Here is an 8145-nt window from a genome sequence, read left to right on the forward strand (position 1 = left end):
TGTACTGGCAATTTATGCATTTACCTCACATTACAGACATCCTTTAGTAGGACCCATTCACAACATCTGCGCTGGCCGTTGTTTCCAGCGCAGCCCCAATGCAAGACACGGCAATTTGGTGCCCTTGGTGTGTGCTGAAAACAAAACTAAGGCATGCCTTACTTTTTTTTTTCCAACGCAGTGGGATGTGACGGTACAACCGCCTCATACCTCGTTGTGCCCGTAGCACTGAATGAAATGTTACTTGCGACATTTCAAATCAAGTTCTAACAAATGATGTCATCTGATGTGAATGGGCCCTCAGTCACGTTTTGTATTCATTAACCACTTTAACTGCAAGCGGCCGGATTGCTGACTCCAAACAGTGGGTGGGCTTCTCCCTGTACAATGCAGAGTAACATCACTTCTCAGGATCCCTCAGATCTCATCCACATACTCCGGTATGTATTAGTTGTTCTTGTCTTATGTTTGTTTTAGGTGTTAAAAAATTAATGAAAACAAATAAATAAAAAAATTAAAAAAATGTATATTTTACGTTGCCACAAACACATAGGCACATAAACATAATATACACACCCATACCCCCATCAACATACCAAGACACAATGCATGGTCACATAAATGATTACATTTCCTGCACCCTTAAAGATGTTCATTAACCTACATTTATACATGATTTCAGATATGTGCGGTTCCCCTTTAAGGTGTCTTGCAGAAATAAGGAGTTCTCAGGATTCCTTTTAAAGCATCTTGTATTTGGATGGATGGTGATATATGGGGGTTGCTGACAAGGCTATAACAACACTCAGTATTAGAAAGGAGGAACAAAGGTTTTTTTTTTTACACTCTATCTATTCTCACTCTATCCATATGTTCTTTGCGGCATTTCAATGTGTGTCACTGGACAGCTAGTAAGGAGAGGTTGGAGGCCACAATTTATGGAGAACGGTCAGATTTGTAATGCCTTAGTACATTCCAGCATGTGGTGAGGATTTTGTGCCCCTGCAATAAACAAATTCATGGCCACTAGATAAAGCCGAGGAGCATAGTGCTTCCATCTAGTGCCCACAATGCACTGCAAATCTTGTTTGTATAGCTGTTCACTGGGCAAACTCTTTATAAATTAACCCCTAATTGTTCCATTTCCACCATATATGCGCATCACACACCGATCTCTCTATATGTACAGAGGTTATACTTAAAGTGGAACGAAGAATTTCATAGGAACTCTTACTCTTACCTAACATGCAACAGCGCAATCTCCCTCATCACTAGCGCTTCCATCTTCTTCTGGGTTAAGGAGTCCTCAGTCATCTTTATTAGCCAGCCTGGGGTGACGTAACTCCCACACATGAACAGATGGCGGCAGCCATTGTTCTTTATGACTCCTGCCACATGCATTGGGCTGAAAATAGAACTCAGAGCTCTATAGACTAAAACCTAATTCTACCAGTTGGCAGACCAGGAAGTGTTTACTACAGCTGGCAGGCCGGGCACTTTAGACTACTGCTTATGAACAGTGAAAGGTAATTCATTCCATTTGGAAAGTTTTTCAGATCGGTGCACAGTATGTCCTAGCGACAGCCAACAATATGAAGCTCTAGGTAATATGTATAATACATTTTTCCGTGATTCATGTTACCGCTTCGGACTCCGCCACAAGGCTCCCCTTTTTCCCCGCCGGAGTACCCCCTGAATGTATTTAATGCTACATTTATTTATTTTATACTTTCTTTTTCTAGAAGTCTTCAGTCTGGTCACATGACAAGCAGGGCCTTCTTCCTCTCTGGATCTTCTCCCGCGCAGTGATAGGTCCTCAATGGTGCAAAGAGAAGCACGCATATGATGCGTCGTCACTGCTGCACCATGGTGATGTCCTGAACTCACAATATGTCCTCAGTCTTCCGGGTTGATTGGCCTTCATTAAACCTTGAAGACTGATGACATGTTGTGGCAGAAAGTGATTACTGTGAGGGAGACAGCAATGGATTAAAAAAGATTTCAGCATGAGCAGCTTTTTTTTAATATACGTAGTAATGGTTTCATTATTATGGACTCTGACAGTTCCTTTTTATTGTAGCGTGCGTGCGTGCGTGCGTGTTTTCCACATTACTACCTATTATGGATTTCATTTTTTGGGTGGGGAAGGAGCTCATGTGATCAGAGCAGAAATTATTTTGTAAAGAATCATCAGCATTTCTTCTGAAGCTTCCTGGACTGAGTGGACTGAGTGGACTGAGTGGAATACAAGGCCAGCCATTGATGACCTTTTAAAAAATCCATTTTGCATTGCTGTCTCCACCTTCTGCACTTTTTATGGGTTTTTTTTTTTTTCCAAGTCAGTGACTCACAGATTACACAGTATGAGTGACACCTGAACTTCTGATCTATACACTCGCCCATCTCAGTGCCTCAGAAGGAAGGCAAGGTCAGCAATTGCAGCCTCCATGTTGATTTGAACACCTGTTCTGGTGATAATAACAGGGTATGTCCTCTCACTCTGAAGAGATTTCCTCTTGTTTACCATTGTGTCTATGGGACAGAAAGTGATGGAAAGCTAAATTCTTCAATCAACACAGAATAACAATCCAGAATACTGACCAAGAGATCTACCCATGATAATTGTAACATTATTATTATTATACAGCAGTTTGCACAGCGCTTTACAATATAAAAGAAGACATTACAATACAATTCAAGACAAGATGGGAAGGAGGGCCCTGCCCCTGAGGGCTTACAATCTAAAAGGGAGGGGGAAGTGATACATGAGGAGGGAGCTGTTTGAGATGAATTGTTTGAGAATGTGATGGTTGAGTGGTTAGGCTGAGCAATGGTCTGCAGTGTCTTTAGTTGGGATGGTGGCCTGCTAAAATAGTGCATCAGCCTTGATTGTCAGTCGTTGAAGTGTTTAGCTGAGCTTGCCTTAGAGATGTGATTGGGGTGGGAGCAATGGTCTCCAGTGACAACAATTCCAAAGTCTAGCCATGCACACTTCGATTTCTCTCATTCAGCCTGGGGATGCTGAGCCAGAGAAAAATCATTAGATTTGTGATTAGTGTGAATGGAGGAATTTGCACTACCAAGTATTGTATTCAGACAGCCAATCCACCCGTGACTGACTAAGTACCTGAACAGTGACCACATCTAATAGAATGCAGTCACTGCTGTGCCGATAATTGTCCATCAGGCCTGGTCAACCCATCAATAGACTTTGGTTGAGCTGGCTGGACTGAACAGGGCCACCGGCCACTCCAATTTCAGCTAATTCAGCAGAGATCAGCCGAAATTCAAGCTGTGTCTGGCTATTTTAAGAATACTGGGGCAAGTTATGATAATGTTTTAAAGTCCAGCAGAATCATTATTATACACTGATAATCATCAGCAGACTTCATAGAAAACGGTTTTACCGAAAACACCTGTACAGAATAATGGCCTTCCAGGGTCTTTATATATCAATTCCCAAGCAGTGAGAAAATAGCATTCACCATCAAGTTCCCTCACAGTGGAGCTTTAAGAAGAAAACAAGGAGCAAAGGCAACTTCTAAAAATAATTCACCTTCACCCTCCAAGAGACAATTTACACCCAGTCATATAACACTTCCACATACCATGAGGGTGCATGATGACCAACGCTTGGTACTACAGCAGAAATCCATCACTCATGAATAATATTTTCAACCATATAAGAAACACTAAAAATAGGAGAGAGAAAAGGAGAGAAAGAAATAGAATAGAACATGGTAAAAACCTGAAAATGATAAATAAACTACAAATGCCTTTGATAGAAATGTTACCTCTTTCAAGTTCTATCAAAAAGTAAAAAAAGAAAAAGAATCTGGAGTTGGGCTTGAGGATGAGAAATATTAACATCCAGTTCAAACAGCAGGTAGACTTTATTGCGCCTCAAAACTATTAATTCTGGCTTCCTGTCTGGCTAAGAAACAGAAAACTGAGATATGACCCTTGAGGTTACTAAGCTAACAGCATCTTTCATTGTAGAGTGTCCACAGTAACAACTGCACCCCCAAGTGGTGATTTGTAAGAATGCAATTGAGTGTGCTTTTACATTACATGCACATCAATACAGATACAGTAAACGTGGTATTGTCTTAACAAGTGGAGCTAATCATTAGGGTGAAAGAGCCGAAATTAAATATCAATGGTTTACATTAGAAGGAGGTGTTTTTTGTACTTGAAGTATATCTAAAGCCAAAACATTTTTGTTGTTGTTGCATAAAGTAGGAAATCGCTAAAAACCCAGTAAGGATTTTTCTTGTTATCTGTGAACATTCTGCAACTTTGGGATCTTTACCATGAGTGTTGTTCTAATTAATATTAAGAGTTCGCAAATATACTTCAGTCTAGAAGGAGTCAGTTATTTTGGAAGTCATGGACATGAGCAACTACAAAAGATGAACAGAGTATGTTCATAAAGTGCTTTTCAAACAATAGGATTTTGTACTCACCGTAAAAGTCCTTTTCTTGCACTCCATTGAGAGAGGCAGGAAGTCTTTCACCTTTTCACCTTTGTGTTTTACTGCCGCCTACAGGATGATTAGACACAGGCAAACTATAAGATAACCTCTCCTACCACCAGCATGTCTCAGTTTGTTTTAGCAAAGCAGTGCATAGGGCATCGTTCAAAAACACAGATAGGTGGGACCTGTGTTCCTCAATGGACTCCAAGAAAAGGATTTTATGGCGATAAGAAAAATCCTATTTTCTCTCTCGTCCATTGAGGGACACAGTCTTTCATTCCATTGAAAGATGTCCAAATGCAGTCCAGTTAAGGGATGGGCAACACAGCAAATGAAAATAGGCCCAAGAAAATAACATTCTGGAGGACTACCTGTAGCTCAAAGGGCTGCCTGAAGGACTTTACGCTCAAAGCAAACATCAGAAGAGATTGCAACATCCACCTGGTAGAACTTAAGGAACCTATGAGCAGAAGAACACGCTGGCAGCCTTGCACATCTGGGAAAAAGTAACTTGATGCTGAAAAGCCAGAGAATCATTCACAGGCATTTTGACAGGAAGGGGTGGAACTGGATTCATTAGACCATGCACTTGGATGATAATCTGTCTAAGCCATCTAGAGATGTGTCAGGAGCTATCTGGCAGCGTGGAGTGGAACCCACTGGCAGGAAGTAGCCTGAAGCGTCCGAAGGCAGAAGTACAAAGGTGCAATCCAAAAGAGAAGTCAGGGTCCAATCCAGGTCAAGGCGGGCAGCAAGGGTTCAGGGGCGAAAGTCAGTCCAAGGTTGGAAACAGGGAGTCCAGATGAGGGGTCGGGAAGCAACAGCATGATATACAAATGGGGAGCTAGGTAATCACATCATAGGGTGGAATAACTCAGCAACAAGCCAGAGCTCTGGCCAGGTTTTTATAGCCAGGGGATGTACTCACCCCCCGGTCACCGAGGCAACCAGGAGGCTTCCCTCCCCGGGAGCCAATGGCAGGCGAGAGAGGTGGAAGGTGTGTGCTGGGAACCTCCCAGAGACTCCTTAGGGTGGAAGCCCCTAAGCTTGAAGTGAAGTATACCTTCCATGTTAAATAATGGATTGTGGCAAAAGTAGACTTCGTAGCTTTGAACATCGTAGAAATCACCAGTTCAAAGATGCCATAGTCTCTCAGAACCTGGGCTTCAACATTTCAGTTCACAGTTTAGCCATGCTACTTACTCAAGCAAATATGAAGCAGGATGGTAAATTGGTCCTTGAGATCTCAACAAGCTGGTGGAACCCATGGTGTGTCTGCCAGTCTTACCAGCTTGGCATACTACAGCTGCCAGGGCCAGTTCGGAGCAATGGGGATCACTTGAATGATCAACATGTTGGAAAGTGTAGGCACATCTTCAATACTGAGGAAGGTTTGTCTGAGGATTTAGCAGACTTTGAGCCCTAGACTTTACGGGTGGCCTGGAAGCCAAGCTTTAGGGGTCTGGATGTAGATTGTGCAAAAGTACAGAAATAAAAGGGACATTTCTTAACTGATAGAGCTTACTTTGCAATGTGTTCCTAAGGGTTGTTCTTTGCTGAGGAAGACGGGTGCTCTGGCCACCAGTAGCCCATCCAATCTGCAGAGGAAGATGGAGCATGCCTGTGGCCTTTGCGGTCAGCAAATAACTGGGTGATTTGGGCTATAAAGTCTTGCATGACTGTAGTAAAAACCTCAGCCAAGAGGGCAACAGGTTCCTAGGTTGCAGACATTGCCGAATCCATGTGAGTTGGGGGCACTTGGTATGACGGGACTGTTCCCCCGTATTTAGAATCAGGTAAGCTGTGACCGCATTGAATTACACTCAAAAAATTCTACCAATGCATCCCTCTATGTATGATGATTAATAATAACAGACATGTCAGGTGTAAAATGCTGTGATTGTGAAATACTTACACTTGCAGAGCATTCACTTCCTGCTTTGAAAGGGCAAAATTACTTCAGTTTGCCCAAGCAATGCACACTGAGATTGTCTTAACAGCAGAGCATTGCTGGGAAATCTCATGACATCTCAGGGAAAGGCATTTCCCTCCCCTGAGATGATGTGCATGGTCACATGTCCTAGTCACATGTGCCAGAAATCCAGGAAGTAAAAGAGCTAGTAATCTGCCCTTAGTAAACATGGCCGCTGTGAGAAGACTAGGGAAGAAAAGGGAGATAAGGAATACAAAGAATACAAAACCGGCAATTATCTAGAAGTATGTTTGTGTAGATTGTCATTACTAAACATTTCTAAAGGTGTGTTTGTTGTTATTTGAAAGAAATGGGTAAAGGTCCGGTTTAAGGCAATGTAAGGGTCAGGGAATGATGCAAGGCCTCAGGTACTCACCAAACCCAGACAGCTTGTTGCAGGTGAATAAAGGATGGCTGGAGATGACCAAAGTCAATGTAGGTGGGCAGCAGGAACTGATCAAAGAATGAAGATCCTCCCACAAGCCCAGCCTAACATTACTGGGGTACTGCTAGCAGCCAAAGTGCCACCTGAAGACCAACACCCAAATCTGAGACCTGGCGACACAGAGCCCCCGGTATGAAGGGGGAGCAGACAAGGGACCAAAGGAAATAATTAGACTTGATGCTCCAGATCAAGAACATAAGGATCACCGCCAAAAGGGAGGTAACTCCATATCTTATACCCCTTCAGGTCAGGGATTGGAACGTTGGTCCTGCAGCGGGCTCTTGGGCTGCCCCGTTCGGTTTCGTTGAATCCGTGACAGATTGTTTTGTCAGCTAGCTAAAGAGGCTCCCAGGATTTAATAATATCCGGTATGAATTAACTAGCAGCTCTTGGTGGTAGTATCTTCAACAAAGAAACAAAAACTAAAATAATAAAGCAGAAGTGGAGACATCCATTCCCCTGAGGACACTAAACGAAACTGGCAGTTGTAAGGTGGAGGGGTTTTGCCCCTTTAAATGGTTCAAGAACACACTCTGACACCACCACATGTGATGATGACTAAGCCTTATGCTGTGAGCTATCTTTTTTTACTCACAGGTAAACACACTTTGTTTTCCTTTGTTAGAATTCCTTGTCTTCCACAGCAGCTGGATTCAAGACAGCTCCTTACATGTGAGATTGTGGGTCTGTTTCCCGAACATGTGCAAATTCCTCTCACTATCTCCGTTTGCTGCATCTCAATTCACATTCTGCCTTTCTATACAAGTTTAAAATGTGATTGGTGGCTGTGATGAACTTAGAATTGACTGACATACCAGATTTTCTGTATGTGAGAAACAGCAAGAATCCTGCAGTGTGTACACATGGGACTCTCTCTTGCCATAAAGCTACCTTGTCAGGGTAAAAGAAGAAGCTAAAGACTGGCTCACTGCAGTGGAAGAGGCAATATACTCGCCTCTCAGGCATGCTGCACCTCCTACCTCCCCTCTGTTCCAGCACTGCCGCCTCAGTCTGTTTCTTCAGCAGTCGACACTTCGAGAAGTGTTAGATGCCGAGTTCCTGCCACATGCTGTGGTTCCCATGTCAATGGAGGACGCAACATTGACACCGGGGTTGCAGTACAGAATGCCAGCAAGTGGCAGGGGACACAGGGATGTGACACTCCCGGAAGAATGCTGAAAAGACTGACGGAGGCTGCAGTGCCTGAACGAAGGGTGGTAGGGAACACAGACCACCATAGAGGTGAATAT

This window comes from Nanorana parkeri, unplaced genomic scaffold, assembly GCF_000935625.1.
Source record: "Nanorana parkeri isolate BGI_ZX_2015 unplaced genomic scaffold, ASM93562v1 scaffold1361, whole genome shotgun sequence".
NCBI classification, from domain to species: Eukaryota; Metazoa; Chordata; class Amphibia; order Anura; family Dicroglossidae; genus Nanorana; species Nanorana parkeri.